Raw genomic sequence first — 23,344 nt, forward strand, 5'->3', positions numbered from 1 at the left:
TAAATTTGAATAGCGTGTGACAACATTATTGTTATTATCAATCACATAAATATATAGCTGCAATAATGTAGCCCTTTCCCGATTATTTTTTTTTTTTGGGAGAGGGCTACAACTCAATAGGATCTCCGTAATGGTGAAAGTGCGGGAGGGATTCACTCCCGCAACGATTTCGTCTGAAATCGTATATAAATGACAATAACATTTGCATTTCTTACCTGAACTCAAACGTTGTAGATGTCTATGGCATAAATTAATCCAAAAATATCAAGTATAGTCCACGTATCAGTTATTTTTCGTGTATGTCAACAACGAAAGTTGAATTTGTCCGCCATGTTTACTGACCTTGACCGGTTTTATTTTGGGACAGCCAATGAGAATTCAGGAGCGGATCTTGAACTGAGGAATTCCCCTAGTATAAACACAATTAACGCGGTAAATATGAATTTTCCATTATATACCATTTCCTTAAATGATGTTTTAGTGAAATAACGAGGAAAGATCGATTATTTACACTGACATTCACGTTATCAAGCCCATCAAAACTCCAAGTGTACATCCCATAAAATCACGCGAGAACTGTCATGGCTGCTGAAAAAGATGACTGGTAAACATGCCGATGTGTTTATCTGGTTTTGATTTATATACGGTTAGTTTGTTCAACCTGAATTAGAAAATCATTTTATCCAAAGAAAGTCAAATATAAAATCGATCTTTTCAGACCAAAGTCAGCCGCATTAAAAAATTAATTTTGCACCATTACGGAGATCCTGTGGAATTGTAGCCCTCTTCAGTAAACATCAGATTTAACTTGAAAAATCGGAGAGGGCTACATTATTGCAGCTGATAAATATGGTATAATCTATGGTAACAGTTTATTAACGGTTTTTTAACGGGTGATTAACATATAATCAATAAATATAAAGGCGGTTGGTGACATAAAAACTGTCGTAACTTATATTTTAACTGATCGTACCTCAGATGCAAATGCTCGTCCCATGCTTCTGGATTAAAAGGTACCATTGATATGCTTGTCATTAAACGCAAAAACAACGAATATGATGAACAAAAACAACCTAAAAACGTTGTTATTGACTATACTCTGTGTTTTGAGTATGTTTTCTCTTCAAAGTCAGTAATTTACTGATGTTATCTTGGCATGTCATTCTGAATTTGCTGTCATAAAAACTCTCCACATTTTTCTTCCAAATAACCAGTAAAGTCATCGCAGTCATAAACTCTTGACGACTCTGAATTTAAATTGCACTTTTTGTGTTACAAATAAAAACATGACGCCCACGGGCCAAATCGCTAACCTGAGCAACAATAACATTAATTTTGATCAAAATAACATTACAGTATCAAAATCAAATAGCTTGAAAACTACCATGGTAAGTACAGTAGATCTTGCTCACAAAATTTAAAATATCTGTCGATTTTTATCCACATATTTTTATGGTAAACACCAAGCCCCTTTTGTTGTTGTACCTTTTTGTAAGTTTTCTCTATTCCTATATAACCCCCCCCCCCCTCCTCCCCAATTTTCTCTAGGGAATCATGGTTTGATCAACCTAGTCTGCATAACCCATGCTTTCACACAAGTTACTGCTTTTTGGACTGAAAACTTTCCCAGAATATTTTTAAAGATGTTCTTTATATATTCCTATGTAAAAATTCATCCCCCATTTTGGCCCCGCCCTACCCCTTGATTTAAACAAACTTGAATTTACACTATATATTTGAGGATGCCTCCACACAAGTTTGAGCTTTTCTGGCCTAATAGTTTCTGAGAAGAAGATTTTCTCTAATATATATTTCTATGTAAAAAAAAAAACAAAACAAAAAAAAAATCCCCCATTGTGGCCCCAACCTACCCTGGGAACCATGATTTGAACAAATTTAAATCTACACTACCTAAGGATCGATGCTTCCGCACAAGTATAAGCTTTTCTGGCCAAATAGTTTTTGAGAAGAAGATTTTTAAAGCTTTTTGAAAAATACCAACAAATTTTTAATACATGTATTCTAAATTATCTCCTCTTTGAAAAGGGAGTGACCCTTCATTTCAACAAACTTGAATCCCCTTCACCCAGTAATCTGCCAAGTTGTTCTGGAGAAGATGAAAATGTGAAAAGTGTACAACAATGACAACACCAACGCCGACAAACAACGGACAAATGTTGATTAGAAAAGATCACCCGACCTTTCAGCTCAGGCGAGCTAAAATCATTTGAAATAAATCTAGTACATGTATATACTATATTGATCCAACCTATTGTAATAGAATAAAATCGCTTTTCTGTTCAAGTTCTTTATTTCAAACTTAATTCATGCTCTGCTTTCTTTAACCTTCGATGTAGTAATAATACCTCACTTTCTAACTGGTCAGACTTTTCTTTTTCACGGTCAAATAGTTCTTTGATTTCGTTTTTAGTAGGCATTTTCAAATACAAATCAATGCACAGAAAAAAATGTTATAAGTGAGTTTACAGTTAATAGTATGTGCAATTGTTGTTTATCACCTCAATGGGCGTTGGCTGTTGATAGGAACACGCGCACTCTGTAATGACGATGGGGTGTCAAATGTCCGTTTATCGTTGCGTTGAGAACGGTGTTTGTACGTAGTTGTTGATATCAGTTGATCGTGAGTATATGATGATCATCGAAATTGTCAACACAATAACAGGGTCTTCAGCCAAAATTGCCACAGCCACAACGTCTGTTACATCAGATCACAACGTTGAACGTCTCCACAGTGTATGGACCCTAACCGTAACTCATTGCCAATTAAATTTTTTTTTTGAAATCCTGTCCACGACGCCATTTTGTAATAGAATAAAATTGCTTTTCTGTTCAAGTTCTTTATTTCAATTAAATATTAAATTTATTGAGTTATTTTGTTTATATAGTAGCTCATTGCCAATAAATTTAATATTTAATTGAAATAAAGAACTTGAACAGAAAAGCGATTTTATTCTATTACACTATAATATATTGGCGTATCGAGCTATCTTAAAGTGACGTGCTAAGCGTGTTTATATGTTGAAAGTTTTATTCAGTATGTTGACATTAGAGTGTAATATGATGACAAATACTCAGCACATCATGTTACACACACGAACATAACTAATCCTCGTGTATAAATAAGCGCAGGAACCTTCAAACTTTTACGATAAAATATATGTACTGTGAAACAATTAATCACTGACTCGGGTGAGAATTCATATTCATTCTAACATTTTAGCTCAGCTATTTTGATTTATAGTTTGATTATGTGTTCATTATTGAATCTTTACTTGAACTTTCTTTAAACTCGCATAACTTTTCCTAGACACAAGCTGGTGTTTTTTTGCAATATTTGATTGTGTTCAAACGATTATACTGCTTATTAATTTGTTCAATACAATAATAAAAATAACTAGACACGATCTCGTTGCGAGCAACGAGGAGGTCTTCCGTCTGATTTTAGAAATTGAGATTTATGATCGATCTTGATTTTGCTATTTAACAGCTATACATGATTTAAAACAGGAAAAGAGGATCTTCATTTTAGGTGCCTGATACTATTTTGTTTCAGGTGTAAGAGTTTTGTCCAACAAGTGTTTAGAAATTCGTCACCGTTCTTAGGATATCTCAGAAAGAATATTTTAGGGGCCGGACCTTATCTCCTTATTGGGGCCGCTGAAAAAAAATTGTAAGGTTGCATGTTATTAGGGACATTATTTTGAGCATCTTTTCTTTTATACTGCATTACAAAATATTTTTTCTTTTTGAGATAAGGGTGATCAAATTTTTTGACTTTTTGCCCCTAAAAACCCTTAATTATGTAACACATGATAAAATCATAACATTGCTTGAATACAGAATTATAAGATAAACACATTTGCTTCTATAATATTTCACAAAATATCTCTCAGTAAAGGGCTACAGATTAAAGATTTTAGAGTCCTTTGGTCCCCTAATTTGAGGGGCCAGCCCCTTTTTCTTGATTTCAAATAAAAGGTCATTTAATTCTACACAAATCTTGTTCAACAAGTGTTTAGAAATTCGTTACCGTTTTGGAGATATATGAGAAAGAAGGTTTTAGGGGCCGGTCCCTTATCTTCTTTTAGGGGCCGTTCAACGAAATTTTGACGGTTGCAATTTGTTGAGAACATCATTTTGAACAACTTTTCTTTCATACTGCATTACAAAATATTTTTCCTTTCTGAGATATGGGTGATCAAATTTTTTAACTTTTGGCCCCTAAAAACCCTTAATTACGTAACACATGATAAAATCATTACATTGCTTGAATACAGAACTATAAGATAAACACATTTGCTTCTATAATATTTCATAAAATATCTCTCAGTAAAGGGCTACAGATTAAAGATTTTAGAGTCCTTTGGTCCCCTAATTTGAGGGGCCAGCCCCTTTTTCTTGATTTCAAATAAAAGGTCATTTAATTCTACACAAATCTTGTTCAACAAGTGTTTAGAAATTCGTTACCGTTTTGGAGATATATGAGAAAGAAGGTTTTAGGGGCCGGTCCCTTTTCTCCTTTTAGGGGCCGTTTAACGAAATTTTGACGGTTGCATTTTGTTGAGAACATCATTTTGAACAACTTTTCTTCTGTACTGCATTACAAAATATTTTTCCTTTGTGAGATATTGGTGATCGAAATTTTGGACTTTCGGCCCCTAAAAACCCTTAATTACGTAACACATGATAAAATCATTATATTGCTTGAATACATAACTGTGAGATAAACATATTTGCTTCTATAATCTATTACAAAATATCCCTCGGTGAAGAGCTATGGGTAAAAGACTTTAGAGCCTTCTAGGTCCCTAATTTGAGGGGCCAGCCCCTTTTTCCTGATATCAGCCGAAAGGTCTTGTAAATATAAGCGTTTTTTACATTACATGTCTTAATAAAATATTTTCCAGAAAAAAGATAAAGAGAGAAAAGCACAAAAATTTACGACGCTTTTTTAATGTCAATTTTCGAGCCCTAGCGAGCTTTGGCGCCAGAAGTGCTAAACTTACAAAACAACAACCATGCAAAACTTCAATCTTTCCTTTACCAACCGTAGAAATTTGAGCTCAATATCTCTTATACTTTAGGAGAACGACAGAAGACAAAATACCCATATAAAAATTAGAAAAATCTCAATATCTCAAAAACGGATGTGACGTCATCAACACAAAAAAAATTTAATCAGGTTCAGACCAATATCTATCATATCTGAAACTTTCATTGAGATCGGCCGAGCCGTTTCTGAGAAATCGCGTGCACAAAAATAGGAAGAAAAAAAATAATAATAACTAGACACGATCTCGTTGCGAGCAACGAGGAGGTCTTCCGTCTGATTTTAGAAATTGAGATTTATGTTCGATCTTGATTTTGCTATTTAACAGCTATACATGATTTAAAACAGGAAAAGATGAATAAACATTTTAAGTGCCTGATACTATTTTGTTTTAGGTTTAAGAGTTTTGTTCAACAAGTGTTTAGAAATTCGTCACCGTTCTTGAGATATCTCAGAAAAAATATTTTAGGGGCCGGACCTTATCTCCTTATTGGGGCCGCTAAACAAAAATTGTAAGGTTGCATGTTATTAGGTACATTATTTTGAGCATCTTTTCTTTTATACTGCATTTCAAAATATGTTTTCTTTTTGAGATATAGGTTATCACATTTTTGGACTTTTGACCCCTAAAAATCCTTAATTACGTAACACATGAGAAAAATCATTATAATGTTAGGCTACACAACTGTTAGATAAACATATTTGCTTCTATAATCTATTACGAAATACCCCTCGGTAAAGAACTATAGGAAAAAGACTTTAGAGCCCTCTAAGTCCCTAATATTAGGGGCTAGCCCCTTTTTCATGGTATCAAATGAAAGGTCATTTGATTATAAAGACATTTTGTTCAACAAGTGTTCAGAAATCCGTTACCATTCTTGAGATATCTCAGAAAGAATGTTTTAGGGGCCGGTCCCTTATCTCCTTATTGGGGCCGCTGAACCAATTTTTTTAGGCTGCATGTTGTTAAGGGCATCATTATGAGCATCTTTTCTTTTATACTGCATTTCAAAATATTTTTCCGTTTTGAGATATAGGTGGTCAAAGTTTTGGACTTCTGACCCCTAAAAATCCCTAATTACGTAACATATGTGAAAATTGTTATACTGCTTGGCTTCATAACTGTAAGATAAACATATTTGCTTCTATAATTTATTACAAAATATCCCTCAGGAAAGAACTATAGTAAAAAGACTTTAGAGCCCTCTAGGTCCCTAATATTAGGGGCTAGCCCCTTTTTCATGGTATCAAATGAAAGGTCATTTAAATATAAAGACATTTTGTTCAACAAGTGTTCAGAAATTCGTTACTATTCTTGAGATATCTGAGAAAGAATGTTTTAGGGGCCGGTCCCTTATCTCCTTATTGGGGCCGCTGAACCAAATCTTTTAGGTTGCATGGTGTTAAGTACATCATTTTGAGCATCTTTTCTTTTATACTGCATTTCAAAATATTTTTCCGTTTTGAGATATAGGTGGTCAAAGTTTTGGACTTCTGACCCCTAAAAATCCCTAATTACGTAACATATGACACAATCGTTATACTGCTTGGCTTCATATCTGTAAGATAAACATATTTGCTTCTATAATTTATTACATAATATCCCTCGGTAAAGAGTTATGGGTAAAAGACTTTAGAGCCCTCTAGGTCCCTAATTTGAGGGGCCAGCCCCTTTTTATTGATATCAGCAGAAAGGTCTTGTAAATATAATTTTTTTTTACATAACATGTTTTAACAAAATATTTTCCAGAAAAGAGATAAAGAGAGAAAAGCACAAAAATTCACGACGCTTTTTAATGTCAATTTTCGAGCCATAGCGAGCTTTTGCGCCAGTAGTGCTAAACATACAAAACAACAATCATGCAAAACTTCAATCTTTCCTTTATCTACCGTAAAAATTTGAGCTTAATATCTCTTATACTTTAGGAGAACAACAGAAGACAAAATATCCATATAAAAATTAGAAAAATCTCAATATCTCAAAAACGGATGTGACGTCATCAATACAAAAAATTTCCAATCAAGTTCAGACCACTATCTATCACATCCTAAAATTTGATTGAGATCGGCCGAGCCGTTTTTGAGAAATCGCGTGCACAAAAAAAGGAAGAAAAAAATAATAATAACTAGAGCAAAGCTCGTTGCAAAGCAACGAGTGGGTCTTCCGTTAATGTCGGAAGTAAAGCTGGAAGTTCCTGTAAGAAGCAAAGCTCTTAAACCAATAACAAGAGTACCTTAAATAAAAAGATGAAAAAATCGAATTATTCCTGGTACGACTTAACAAAATCCGAATGAATTTACGTACGACTTAACAAAAACCTTTCTGATTTCAAGAACGACTTAACAAAAAAAAAATCCGAATGTGTTACAGTACGACTTAACAATTAATTTTTAGGTACAAGCTAATTTAACCAAGAACTTGATACTAATTTCTTAACCAAAAACGCGGAATCAAAATTTCCGGAAAAATCATTTTTTGAACTCGTATATCTCTGTAATGCATCGTCTGATTTTAAAACGGCTTTCAGTGTTAGATTCAGCTAAATAAGCTCTATAAAACACATATTCATTTTTGATTTGATCAGAAAATTCATTTTTTCGAAAAATTTGTTTCACTTCCGGTTTCGACCGGAAGTAACCGATTTTCATTTCGAGCCTTATTACAGAAGTAAATCGACCAAATCATAAGCATTGAAAATTTCAAGCCTCTATCTTAAAGCGTTTTTGAGAAACGCCGCGGACAAAATGACTTTTTTAAAATTTTCAAAATGACGTAACGTTAAAACGGAAGTGACATTTTCAAAGAAACTTCATAAACTTTGAGGTATTATAATTGCACATAATCTCTGAAAGTTTCATTAAAATCGGTTGTAAACTTTTTGAGTTATAAAGATGAAAAGGAGTCAGAAAAAAAAATAAAAAGAATAATAATAACTAGAGCAAAGCTCGTTGCAAAGCAACGAGTGGGTCTTCCGTTAATGTCGGATGTAAAGCTGGAAGTTCCTGTAAGAAGCAGAGCTTCTAAACCAATAACAAGAGTAACTAAAATAAAAAAAGATGAAAACAATCGAATTATTCCTGGTACGACTTAACAATATCCGAATCGTTTTAAGTACGACTGAGCAATTATTTTTGGTACGAGTTAATTCCGTTTTAAACAAAACGCTATTTTTTAAACCAAGGACGCGGAATCAAAATTTCCGGAAAAATCAATTTTTAAACCCCGATATCTCTGTAATGCATCGTCCGATTTAAAAACGGATTTCAGTTTTGAACTCAGCATGAAAATTTCTGTAAGATACGTACGTAAAATTTTTAAAATTGAAAAACATGAAAATTCAAAAAAATTGGTTTTGCTTCCGGTTTCGACCGGAAGTGTCAGAATTGAGTCTCCAGCCTTATGTCATAAGTAAAACGATAGTTCTACCTTCTCTGTAAATCTCATAGCTTTATCTTAAATCAAAAATGAGAAAAGCTCCGGACAAAATCACTTTTTAAAACGTGAAAAACGTCAATATCTGACGAAATTGATGACGTCATCAAATAATTTTTTCATATCATAGAGATATTTTAGATACACATTACACCTGTAAATTTGAAAACAATCGATGCAAGCGTTTTTGAAATATTTGAGTTGGAAAAAAAATAAAAAGAATAATAATAATAAGAACTAGACACGATCTCGTTGCGAGCAACGAGGAGGTCTTCCGTTTTATTTTTAGAATGAAATATGACATCATCGACTTTGATTTTCGACATCAAAACATGTTATGGAAGAAGGAGTGAAGTACTAATGTTTTGTTGTATCGCTTTTTATAAGTTCTCTTGCTTTTTTAAATACTTGCATTTCTTTCAATTAAGATAGAAAAGATCAAACTTGTTTACCTCTGGTCCCTCAAAAACCCTAATTGGGTAACGCGAGAGAAAATCATTATATTGTTAGGATATATAAACGTATTATACCTAATCTAGCTTTAATAACCTTTCACAAAATGGCTCTCATTAAAGGGCTATAGATAAAAAAAAATAAGAGCTCTTTGATCCCCTAATTTAAGGGGCAATCCTTTATTCTTGGATTCAAATGAAATGACATTTAATTCTGAACACATTTTGTCAACAAGTGTATAGAAAATTCGTTACCTTTCTGGAGATATATGAGAAAGAAGGTTTTAGGGGCCGATCTCTTATCTCCTTTTAGGGGCCGTTTAACGAAATTTTGAAGGTTGCATTTTGTTGAGAACATCATTTTAAACAATTTTTCTTCGTACTGCATTACAAACTATATTTCCTTTCTGAGATATGGGTGATCAAAAATTTGGACTTTTGGCCCCTAAAACCATTAATTACGTAACACATGATAAAATCATTACATTGCTTGGATACATACCTGTGAGATAAACATATTTGCTTCTATAACCTGCCACAAAATATCTCTCAGTAAAAAGCTACATATTAAAGATTTTAGAGCATATTCGTCCCCTTATTTGAGGGGCCAGCCCCTTTTTCTTGATATTAGATGAAAGGTCATTTAATTCTGAACAAATTATGCTCAACAAGTATTTAGAAATTCGTTACCGTTCTGGAGATATATGAGAAAGAAGGTTTTAGGGGCCGATCCCTTATCTCCTTTTAGGGGCCATTTAGCGAAACTTTGAAGGTTGCATATTGTTGAGAACATTTTTTTGAACAACTTTTCCTCTGTATTGCATTACAAAATATTTTTTCGTTCCGAGATATGGGTGATCGAAATTTTGGACGTTTGGCCCCTAAAAACCCTTAATTACGTAACACATAATTAAACCATTACATTGCTTGAATACATAACTGTGAGATAAACATATTTGCTTCTATAACATTTCACAAAATATCTCTCAGTAAAGGGCTACAGATTAAAGACTTTAGAGCCCTTTGGTCCCTTTTTTTAAGGGGCCAGCCCCTTTTTCTTGATATTTAATGAAAGGACATTTAATTCTTAACAATTTTTGTTCAACAATTGTTCAGAAAATCGTTACCGTTCTGGAGATATATTAGAAAGAAGGTTTTAGGGGCCGATCCCATATCTCCTTATAGGGGCCGTTAAACGAAATTTTGAAGGTTGCATATTGTTAAAAACATTAATTTGAACAACTTTTCTTCTGTATTGCATTACAAAATATTTTTCCTTTCCGAGATATGGGAGATCGAAATTTTGGACTTTTGGCCCCTAAAAACCCTTAATTACGTAACACATAATAAAATCATTACATTGTTTGGATACATTACTGTGAGATAAACATATTTGCTTCTATAACATTTCACAAAATATCTCTCAGTAAAGGGCTACAGATTAAAGACTTTAGAGCCCTTTGGTCCCCTTATTTGAGGGGCCAGCCCCTTTTTCTTGATTTCAAAGAAAAGGTCTTGTAAATACAAACTTTTTTTACGTTACATGTCTTAACAAAATATTTTTTAGAAAAGAGATAATCAAAGAAAACCGGAAAAAATGACGACGTTTTTTCCATCTCAATTTTCGGGTCCAGGCGAGCTTCAGGGCCTTTTAAGTCAGATCAAAATGAAAATAAAATTGCAAATCTACAATCTTTTGTCTACTATTCCTGAAAATTTGAACTCAATATCTTTTATAGTTTAGGAGAACGTAGAGGGACAAGCGACCCCTCTGAAAATCGCTAAAACGTCAAATTCTCAAAAACGGAAGTGACGTCATCAATATGATAAAAAACCTATAAGGTTTAGATCATTATCTATCAGATCTGAAAGTTTCATGAAAATCGGTCGAGCCGTTTTTGAGAAATCGCGTGCACAAAATTTGTAAGAAAAAAAATTAAAATAATTAGATATTATGTTTAAAAATTAGTCTGATGTCATTAAAACACGATTTGATTAAATTTAAAATTTTCAAAAAATTTAAAATCATCCAATCAATTCGACAAAGATATCATTAGACGCAGAATTCAAAACGCAACTTAAATATCATGTTCAAAAATTTTTATGATCTCATTTAAACACGATTTAATTAAATTTAAATTTTTTAAATTTTTTTAAATTCATCCCATCAATTCGAGAAAGATGTCATTGGACGCAGAATTCAAAGCGCAACTTAGATATTATGTTTAAGAACTAGTCTGATGTCATTTAAACACGATTTGATTAAATTTAAAATTTTCAAAAAATTTAAAAATCATCCAATCAATTCGACAAAGATGTCAGTAGACGCAGAATTCTAAGCACAACTTGGATATCATGTTTTAAAATTAGGCTGAAGTCATTTTAACGCGATTTAAATGAGTTTAAAATTTTTAAAAAATTTAAAATTCATTCAATTTATTCAAGAAAGATGTCATCAGACGCAAATTTGTAAGCGCAACTTAGATATTAAGTTTTAAAATTAGTCTGAGGTCATTTTAATGCAATTTAAATGAGTTTAAATTTTTTTAAAAATTTAAAACTCATCCAATCATTTCGACAAAAATGTCATTAGACGCGAAATTCTAAGCACATCTTAGATATCATGTTTTAAAATTAGGCTTAGGTCATTTTAACGCGATTTAAGTGAGTTTAAAAATTTTTAAAAATTTAAAATTCATTCAATTTATTCGAGAAAGATGTCATCAGACGCAGAATTGTAAGCGCAACTTAGATATTATGTTTTAAAATTAGTCTGCGGTCATTTTAATGCAATTTAAATGAGTTTAAATTTTTTTAAAAAATTAAAATTCATCCAATCAATTCGAGAAAGATGTCATCACACTTAAAATTGTAAGCGTAACCTAAATATTATGTTTTGAAATTAGTCTGAAGTCATTTAAACACGATTTAATTAAATTTAAAATTTTCAAAATTTTTAAAAATCATCCAATCAATTCGAGAAAGATGTCATTAGAGGCAGAATTGTCAGCACAACTTCAATATTACATTTAAAAATTAGTCTCAGGTCAATTTATAAAGATTTAATTAAATTTAAAAATTTTTAAAAATTTATAATTTATCCAATCAATTCGAAAAAGATGTCATCAGACGCAGAATTGTAAGTGCAACTTGGATATTATGTTTTAAAATTAGTCTGAGATCATTTTAACACGATTTAATTAAATTTTAAATTTTTAAAAAAGTTAAATTTCATACAATTAATTCGATAAAAATTTCATTGGACAAAAAATTGTAAGCGCAACTTAGATATTATGTTTTAAAATTAGTCTGAGGTCATTTTATAACGATTTAATTAAATTTAAAATTTCAAAAAAATTTAAATTTCATCCCATCAATTGGAAAAAGATTTTATTAGACGTAGAATTAAAATGCAACTTAGATATTATGTTTTAAAATTAGTCTGAGGTCATTATAACACATTTAATATGAGTTTTAAAATTTAGCTTCCCTACTCGGAATTTCCAGACAATGATTTTTCTCGTGATGCTAGTCTATCATGTCCTATATCATTCCTGAAATTTTCAGCTTTCTATCTTTTCTCGCTTTCAAATAGATGTGTGGACAATGAAAACTCATCGAAAGTGTGTTCTATATCTTGACCCCGGCTAGCTTCCGTACTCGGAATTTCCGGACAATGATTTTCCTCGGGAGGCTATACGATCATGTCCTCTATCATTCCTGAAAATGTCAGCTTTTTATCTTTGGACGTTTTTGAGGAGATGCGTGGACAAGACGTTTTCGTCAAAAACGTGTCCTATATTTTGACCCCAGCTAGCTTCCGTACTCGGAATTTCCAGACAATGATTTTCCTCGTGCGGCTAGACGTTCATGTCCTCTATCATTCCTAAAAATTTCAGCTTTCTATCTTTGGACGTTTTTGAGGAGATGCGTGGACAAGACGTTTTCGTCAAAAACGTGTCCTATATTTTGACCCCAGCTAGCTTCCGTACTCGGAATTTCCGGACAATGATTTTCCTCGTGAGGCTAGACGTTCATGTCCTCTATCATTCCTGAAAATTTCAGCTTTCTATCTTTGCTCGTTTTTGAGGAGATACGTGGACAAGAACTTTTTAAAAAATGACAAAATGGCGGATAAGTCCGAACCGGAAGTGATTTTTACAAAATAAAAAAAAGCGTATCAAGTTTATATAATAATAGATCGATGCTGAAAATTTGACAAAAATCGGACCACCCATCTCAGAGAAATCTTCTGCACAAAAATTGTAAAGAAAAGAAAAAGAAAAAAAAAAACCTGAAAAAGAAACATTACAATAATAGAAGGGTCTTCCGCTGAAGACGGAAGACCCTAATAAGAAAAAAAAGAAACCGTAGAAAAACAAAAGGGTCTTCCGTTGAAAACGGAAGACCCTAATAATAGAAAGAAACCGAAGAATAACAAGAGGGTCTTCCGTTGAAAACGGAAGACCCTAATAATAGGGAAAAAGAAACGGAAGAATAACAAGAAGGTCTTCCGTTGGAAACGGAAGACCTTAATAAGAATAGGGAAAAAGAAACAAAGCAATAACAATAAGGTCTTCCGTTGGAAACGGAAGACCTTAACAACGTTATTTTAGATCACCTATCTGGAATACTGGAGTTTTCCCTCGGCGGTAATGTTAATTAACATTCGGGTTCATAGCTCCGGTCCTGATTTTCGTTCAGCAACGAGGTTATTGAATGAAAGTTCATGGATTTGTCTCTCTCTTCTGTTAAACCTTTGCGGTTTGAAATCAGATTCGTTTTACTGCAAAATGCGTCTGTATGGAAAAACTCTTAAAATGAAAGTTAAAGTAGGAATTTCACGGTTTTGGAAAGGGAATATACAATTAATTTTAATTGTTTCCTTTAAATGATAATCAATTTTGACACTTGCTTTCAAAATTGCAAATCCTCTTTTCTGAAATGTGTCAAGCTTTCTGATTAAAAATCTCACAATAAATGTATATACACTCTGCAAGTATAGGAAATTTTGCGCTTAACTAGTAAGATGGATATACGCATATGGCGTAGCTCCTTTGATGGAAATTTTTATACTATTTCTTCTATTTCAATTTTTATATATAGTGAAAACTTTCCTGCACAGTTCACAGTTGAAGCTCACTACGTTTCACAGAAAATAGAATTGTTCAAGATTTGCCCTGAATTCATACCGTATGAAAATGTTTATACCATATTACATAAATATCTTTTGATTTAAGAAAGAGATGGATAATGATTAACTTGCGTTTCTTAACAAATTCAATTCAAAGCGAGGCATTCTACTGAAAAACAAGTTGATAAAACACATGTAACACAAGATTCTCGTTTGAAATCATCTTTCTGAAGTTCTATTGTCGTTACAACGACCTTATCAGAAAATACAGTCTTCCACTTGGTCACATGTTGACTGACGTTTTTCATACTATTTGATAGATAATAAATAATCACCTAATAGTCTACGGATTTCCCCTTTTTTCCGATTACGACAAAGAGCACACGGCGGGTGTGACCAATCAGCAGAGGATGGTCACTCCTCCATAGCACCTGATCCTACCTCTAATTGTTTTAAGGTCCGTGTTTGCACTGCTCCTGTTTTGTATTCTTGATTCTGAACACTGTACGTTATCACCACATGTCATTTCATAAAACATTATACTAAACGCAAAATCAGGTAGCAATTACTAGTAACAGGTACAAATAGTTAGAAGGCCTTATCAGGGTAAAATGATTTTTTTCTATTCCTGCTGTACAGGTAGTGATACAGTGCTGCTATCCTGAAAGTTGACAAGGATAGGATAGGATAGGATGCAGGATGCACGATACAGGATAGAAATATAAAAGTTAAGTTCTATCCTATCCTATCCTATCCTATCCTGCATCCTGTAGCCAATCAGATTCGAGTATAAATTTCAGAGTAATTATGCAAAACGAATATTGGCTAAACAATGTATTTTTAATGTCAATTTAATACTTTTTACATGTTAAACCATTTAAGAATAATTATTATATCAAGAACGCGGTGCATAACATTGATGCGCGCTAAAATGTCGGCGCTAGATCTTTGTCAATTCGTACGCAAGTAAGGAGTTACTGTGAGAATTCGATGCAACATTTGACAAAGTCAGAAATAGATTTATGTATTTACTTCATTTAAAGTCAGCAAAGTAATAAAAGCTTGAATTTATAAACGACAAATTCGGCATTTTAAAAGATAAACATCTATACAAGAAACAGATATTGCTTCACGTTTCATAAAATTTCGTCGATGCCCAATAACAGGGACGCATATTTCTGTCCGATATTAACCTGAACATATCAAATTAATAAATGTAAGCTAGCTATAAATGCTTAAGAATTTATACTTTGAGAATAACTCCGAGAGGTTTAACTATAAACGATATAAACTTCCTAAAGGAATTATTTATTTCCAGACCGTGTTTACATTTATCGCCGAACGAATCGCTCGAATAATGATAATTACGCTCAGTTATATGTGATAACAAAATAATTTGATAAAAATATATGACTAAACAGTTCCTCAATAAGTACATCGAAGTTATCTATCTGTTTTTTATGCATAAATATAGTAAAATCAAAAATCGAATCGCTTACCTGTTTGTTTACGTTATTGTGTCCATCCTGCGTACGATTTAGTTATACCGTAGCACAGGTAAGAAGGTTATCCCGCTCGAAGAATATTCGGTTTTAAGATTTAATTATTCATTTTTAGTACTACATTAATTGATAAAATCATTTAATTCTTAAATTTCGTTTCATTTAACTTGCATTCCTATATTTTGAAGGTATGGGATAGGATAGGATAGGATAGAGCTTATTTGCAGGATAGGATGCAGGATACAGGATATAGGATAGGATAGGATAGTTTTGTCAACTTTCACGATAGCAGCACTGTATATATTTTCCTCAAATGAATACTTTGTCAACAACGTTAATTATATTCGACAATGAAAAAATGAAATAGTATATTTTAGAGATGTCAAAAGCATTATTTTTAGAAACTAATTCTGATTTGCTTTCATAGTTTGAAATCTTTTGTTTGGAAAATGATTAAAATGTACATGCAATATTATTATACTTTCATGTTAAATACTGAAATCTGATTGGTTAAGACGCAGTTAATAATATTTACTATTACCCTCAGCGTTAGCAACGCACTTGGCAACGGGTAATATTAAAAAATATTACATGCGCGAAAATTATGCGCGTACGGTTCGCTGTAGAATTCACGTTATTTCTATATAAAAGCAGTAAAATTTTCTTAAAAATTTTAAAAAAGACATTCAGTATAACAAAATAAATAGTGCCTGTTTGGGAGGATAACAGTTGAAATTGACACCCCTCGAAAACCATTGTCAACCTCCGCTTCGCGTCGGTTGACAATGGTTTTCTCGGGGTGTCAATTTCAACTGTTACCCTCCCAAACAGGCACTATTTATATACTATTACCCTCAGCGTTGGCAACACACTTAGCAACGGGTAACAACGAATTGTAACATGCGCGTAAATTAAAATATTCTCGAAAATTAAGACATTCAGTATAATAAAATAAATAACTATTTATATATTGGTTTCTTTTTTAGTAATACAGTAAGCTATAGTGCCAGTATGCAGAGAAAAATGTCAGGGACTACGTATATAAATGTTGCAAATGCAGCCATCGTCTGTTGGTTTATAATAATCAATATTTTGGTCCTAACGCCAGGTAAGGTTACAATTAGGCTATCATGAAAGGCTCTCTTTGATCTTATTGGGGGGGGGGGGGGAGGGATAAGAAGGGATAGTTATTTACGAGTCCTCGTTACTAATCAAATGCCGATATTGCTTGTTGTTGAATATCAAAAAACAATGATAATGAGAAATTTTGACGACTCTGGTAATATTTTCAGCACGCTGTCAACGTCCCATTGATTGCCAAGATGTTCTGTGGTCGGGCCGTAATACAAGCGGTGTCTACACGATTTATCCCCAAGGAACAGGTGGATTCAAGGTGTACTGTGACATGACCACCGCTGGGGGTGGATGGACGGTATAAATAGAAACAAAATCTCATAATCATTCTTAATATGTTGTGTAATTATTAGTAAATGTAATATATGTGCATTTATTTAAAAATTTCAGATGTATAATATTGTACAAATATTAGGTTCTTCAGAGACGAATGAATGGTAAGGTTGGATTTAACAGACTCTGGCGAGAGTACCAGTATGGATTTGGCAAAATTGGTGGAGAGCACTGGATTGGTACGGCTTCATTAAAGCTACAATAAGGTTGTTTGTTTAGTAATGATTTTTTCATTAAAAAAACGAAATACATTAAACCCTGTTTTCAATAAAAGGCAACCAGAGAATTCATCAATTGACTTCTCAGGGTTAGTATGAGCTAAGAGTGGACATGTCTGACCTAAGTAACCAAAAACGATTTGCATATTATCGAATTTTCTCTGTTGGGAACAAAGATTCCGGTTATAAGCTGACTGTTGGAGAATACGAAGGAAATGCTGGTAAAATATTGCGTGAATAAAGATTACTTACTAAAGTTGCGCATGCGTATATACACAATGTCCCTAATAATTTGAAACTTTGGCAAATGAATAATCATTCACTATATTCCGAAAACTAGTATCAAAATATCGGATTTTTTCAGGGGATTCTTTGGAGTACCACAATGGGCACGCATTTTACGCAAGAGATCGAGATATCAGTAATTGTTCCCATAGATTTAAAGGTGGTTGGTGGTATTACGCCTGCCACAAGTCAAACCTCAACGGACTATACCTAGATACAATTAATTTATGAACGCATATTATTGCGAATTTAAAAAACTCGTTTGCTAAGAAAAACGCTTTTATGTGTGTATACTGGATATCAGAATGTGAAAATATAATGACAATACAGTCATTTGGAGTATTTCGAATCTTTTGTTCGAACTTGGTAGCAAAGTTTATAAAAGGCATGCTTATAACTGATTGTTTCGTATCACCTGAAAAGAGCTTATGACAGGAAACATGTTTGTGTAACAAAATACATGTATCTATCTATGACACCACCACTTTTGTACATTGCGGGTCACTTCCTGGTATTTCGATTCGGTAGCTAAATTGGCACAAAACCGTCCAACAAGAGTAATATTTTAAACAATCAGTTCACCTTACTTCTCTACAATATAGAAAAAAATAAAGAATTCGTTACTATACTCTGTCCCGAGTTTATGCTTCCACCACTTTTCGCTTGTTACTTCGTTAATCATAAATACCTTTGTGTTCAAACTACGTTCATCCACTAATATGAAAAATGTCCAGATTATCTGTTTTGAAACGCCCCCTCTACCACTTCAGGTTTTAATACACATCCCAAAATTGAAAGTCTACGGGAATTTAACATTTCATCAGCTATTAATAACCCTCAGTTGTTTTCAATGGCGTTTCTGGTATAAAATATTTTAACTGGATTTTGTAATGAGCCAATTCACAAAGAAAAAAAGTCCTTAAAAATGTTTCCCGACTATATCAGTATCTTTTAAAAGAATAGAATGCAATGTAATTTGAGGATATATGTAATATCGTGGCATTTGATAAACTATATTAAAGTGCTTTTGAAAATTATATCAAAACAAATTTTATATTTGAGTAAAATGACATTTTGTATAAATAAATATAGATAAACTAATAGGAACTGTTAAAAATGTAATTTTAAATTTGCAAAAAAGCATTAACATTTGAAACATATGAAAATGAAATTTAAAACAATAAATGTCCTACTTTTAGTTTTAGAATAACAAACTTAGAAATATGATTAAGAGTAAAATACATAATTTTAATAAAAACGAAATTGATAAAAAAAAAAAAATCCGCAACAAATTAAACTTTTGAAAATCCCTAGGCGAAATGAATTGTTAAACTTACATATTTTTTGTATCCAGTAATAATAAGAAAATACTCCAGTAATGATACGAAAAAACTCCTTTTATATGTTTTATTTCCCCTCTGAATTTTTCTTTATGCCAGTTTAAATATGATTAAATCAAGTAAACAGAAAGCAATCATTTCATTATAAATTCATTTGTATTAGTTTTATAAATTATTCAATGGTATAATATTGTAAAGAAGTGTAGTATCGTAAACGTACAAACATTTTAAAGATAATTATTTGGAATATGACTGGCGCCAGAGCACCCACTCTGTAAACAACTTCATTTTTTTAAAGCATTGCAAATCAATTTTTGCGTAAAACAGTTATCTTAATTTGATCATCCATTTGAATTTTTCGAACACTTCTTAATACATAAAACATCCTTTGCCCATTTATGCAGCATATTGCCTATGATGTAATTTATTTGTGTTTGCAGAGGGCACATAGGTAAAATACATGTACTGATATTGAGACGTGATAATAAAGATTAAAAAAAAATAAAGGGAAGGTAAAAATATACTCGACAGCCAAACATATATACAGTAATTCAAATATTGCGACATCAATTTCAACTATAGTCAAGTCGAACGCAAAAAGTAAAACAGAAGTAGGGAATCTCTAGTTACTTGTATTTGTAATAGAGAATATCTAAACAATTATGTTTTCCGCGTGTTAGCCCTCCAGTTCAAAGATGAAGGTCGGTGACGGTGGACGATTGACAAGAACGAAGAGAGATTAATGAGGTAGCTTTTTTTAATTGCACATAACACTGGATATTGAATAAGTATGGAAAGTTGCACAGAAACATATCACGCAAACTATTAAAAACCTTCCGCACTAAAAAAAACCCTCGGATGAAACAGAGTGTGTGTAGGGGCCAAGCGGTTACATTGAAATTTAATGTTAAAACGGGCTTGGCTTCTGTGTATTTACTATTTGTAGTTTTGTACAATACTTTATTTATTAGAGATCAGGCACGTAACATCGTTTTATGAAAGTGTGGGGGGGGGGGGGCGGACTCATCCAAAAACTCTTGACAAGCAAAAAAAAAGGAAATTTAAAGTTTCCCAAAATCTTAAAAATCCTAATCCGGGGGGGGGGGGGGGGGGGGGGGGGGCTGGCGTAGTATATAACTTTAATTTCACTCCTCATTTCCTTATTATTTTATATCAATTTTTCACATACTCCCAAAAGAGTAGGGGGGCAATTCCCTGTTAATTCATTTTTATATGTAAATTTGTTGCTGCGAGAAAAGGTGCTAATGCTACGTGCCTGGAGAAGTTTGAATGCAACAGAAACATAGATTTCTCAAGTCGTTTAATTGTCTCTTTTTTTTTCTTTTTATTTGTCAAATGAATTGGCTGTACTTCTAAAAACTTCATTTTTTTGAAATTTGATAAAAATGAAAGTACGCATGAAAAAACCTGTAGCTGTATCTCCATCTAAACTAAACATATCTAATTCCAAAACGTTATCAGCCGGGGATGGCGGTCACTTAAGTAGGCAGTACTCATAATATGCAACACCTAGTAACGGTGCCTGACCCTTCTTTACATTTATCCCGAGAAATATAGTGCGAGTTCACACTGACGTTCTTATAGCTCAATTATTTTCCCGCACACTGGTTCTTGAAACTCGCTTTGCTTGCCGGTGTAATGAAGAATAAGGACCCCCGTAGAATAAAGACCGGGGGTCATTTTTCGACGTAGAATAATAACCCCCTTTGCTGAAGAAACTGGCCAGCTGTGCTTGCTATTTTAAAATTAACTAACTCTTACTATATAACAATGTTTTTCCTATTTAAAATATAAGATATATAAATATATAAATATAAAATATATAAATATATAAAAAGTTCCATCGCTGCAGTTTTTTAGTTTTAAAAAAATATTTATTGACAAAATTTTTGTTGGAAGTTTTCGGTATCAAAAAAATGAACACTTCTTTAAAACAAATAAACTGTTATAAGTGTTTAAGAATACTATTTTTTCTTCATAGATTTACTTACTAAATGGACACATGCAACATGGTTTAGAACTTTTTATATATTTGTCTTTATACTAATATCATACGTAGCTCCTACATTAGAAAACTCAGGAGTGTTTTTAACAAAAGCAAAATGCTGATCGAAAAAAAAAACATTTTGATTCATATAATTTATGATTTACCTTTGAAATTGAAATTTTAAATTTGAAACGTGAAATTTGATTCTATCTTCTTAGAGGTCCGTGTTGCTCTGCTTTGAATTTGTATTAAAGAATGCATTGTACATTGTAATATTTAAAGTGGTTTGTAAAAATAGATGACTGTATACAATCAACAGGAGCGAAATCGATGTGAACAGCTGACTGCGTGGGTTTGTGATAGAAGGTAAATGTGATTACAACAGTGAAAGGGGATGGTGGTCTCAAATGCAGTATGCCAAAGTTAACCGGAAAAGCAGGGGAAGGGCGTAACGAGAGAGTTTTTAGATATGAATTCTTTTCATTTTATATTGTAATCAATCATCAACATTTTTGTAATGCAAAAGGCACAGAATTTGACAGACCTGTGATATTTTACCACTATTTGATAAAAAATAATCTTATTTTTATATTGTGGTATTGCACTAACTTTTAAAGTGGGTGAAAATAATGAAAATACTGAGCACTTAGCATTAGAATATCTACAGAGTTAAAACTTTTATTGGAGTAATTCTCGTAGCCATGTTTATAATAGTACTATTAAATTTAATACCTGTATATTTGCATGTTATATTTTTGGTTTGTTGAAATTAAGATATGCGTTAAAACAATTGTACATGAATAAACTACCAAATGAAGTTTGTCCTATAGGCTATGTGTAGCGATTAGCGTAACAATAGAAACGAAAACTACTTTATATGAGATTCCCCAACAGGTCTGCTTATGGGCTATGATACTAAGGGGACTGATAATGATTCAATGTCATCACCTGAGATAGAAAAAATCAAACTTGGTTAATATAAGCAAAATCTTTAAACTTTTAATGCATATTCGTGATTATGCTGTCAGCTTTATTTTATAAATAACATAAAAAAGCAGACAAATATTTTTCCTGACAAACTGTTACCACGGTTATCCCCGGTGGGTTTGAAATTTAATTTTAAAAATTGTTTGCGATAAAATGATGTATGATAACTACATTTGCTGCAAACCACACCTATAGTTTTTATTGGTCGTTAACATATAAAAAAGTGTATATAAGTAGGGTTGACTAGACTTTAACGTAGAGATACTGTCCAATCACATATTTTTCTGGGACTCTGGTGAGTATTCATTCTTGCATCGTAAATTTTGATAGAATGTTTAACATTTATCCAGGTGTTTTAACTGGTATGCATTTTTGCAATAACTTAACCTTTTCATAAATATATCTGCATTAGGTATCAAAATTCGGTCTAATGGAGCACACCAATCCCAATAAAAAATAAAATAGATCTACCAGTTGTACATTATAGCCTTACTATATGTAGTGATATTATTCAATTTCAAAGGTCGATGATTTACTTTTATTCAAGTGAATTTTGAATGCTCATCGAATAATTGTACCAACTACCAAGGTTATCTTTATTTTGAAAATATAACAATTCTCTAAATTGTTTAAAGAGTGAAACACACTCGAATATTGATATTGTCACTATAAAACTAAAAAAGCTGGTTCGAACATCAATGTTTGAAATTATTTTTTTTCGAATTTCCTTCATCATTTCTCAAACTATATTCATTTTTTTTAATGTATATTCCGAAAACTAACAGAACTCAAAACTATTGATTAAATCATTATTTGTTGTTTGTATTAAGGTGGTATTGCATGTAATCTTTAAAAATATATCAAAATCGCGTGCTATAAACCTTTAAAAAATAAGGAGATCATACAGAGTTTACATTTGCATGTATGAAACTAGGTTAAAGTAAAACGATTTTAGATGAAAAATACTCTCTCTTCCATCGTATTTCGTGTAAAAAAGTAATAACATTCCCGCAATTTACATAAAACAAGTTTATGGTCTTACAATGATATTTAATATTTTCAGAATGTGTTTACTAAAACCTTGTTATTCTTTATTCATACATAAATATATTAATGTGACTGGCTGCATCCAAGAATGTTGTTATGATGCGTAATAAAAACAGCGCATACTTTGAGGGAAAACCTGAGGAATGACATGCTTTCTTTTCATAATTATTTCATCTGAAGAATATTATTATACCCGCACTTTCTTAAGAAAGTTCGGGTATATTGTTGTTACCCTGTTCCGTCCGTCCGTCCGTCTGTCACGTTTTACTTTCTCAAACTGCTCTTACATCTTATAAATCAGCAAACTGAACTCTTGGAGTTTGATTTGGGGTGTCATGCTGTTTTGTAAAAAATTTTCAAAAATTCTCTGGTAGTCTTGGGGGTCAAACAATTGGTAAAA

At 32.4% G+C, this 23,344-nt stretch overlaps 1 pseudogene; it reads left to right on the plus strand.

The window, feature by feature from the left end:
• The first annotated feature begins 3,162 nt into the window (after positions 1 to 3,162).
• Positions 3,163 to 17,793, plus strand: LOC128155738 (fibrinogen C domain-containing protein 1-like; annotated as a pseudogene).
• The last annotated feature ends 5,551 nt before the right edge of the window (positions 17,794 to 23,344 follow it).

Source organism: Crassostrea angulata, chromosome 7 (genome assembly GCF_025612915.1).
Source record: "Crassostrea angulata isolate pt1a10 chromosome 7, ASM2561291v2, whole genome shotgun sequence".
Taxonomy (NCBI): Eukaryota; Metazoa; Mollusca; class Bivalvia; order Ostreida; family Ostreidae; genus Magallana; species Magallana angulata.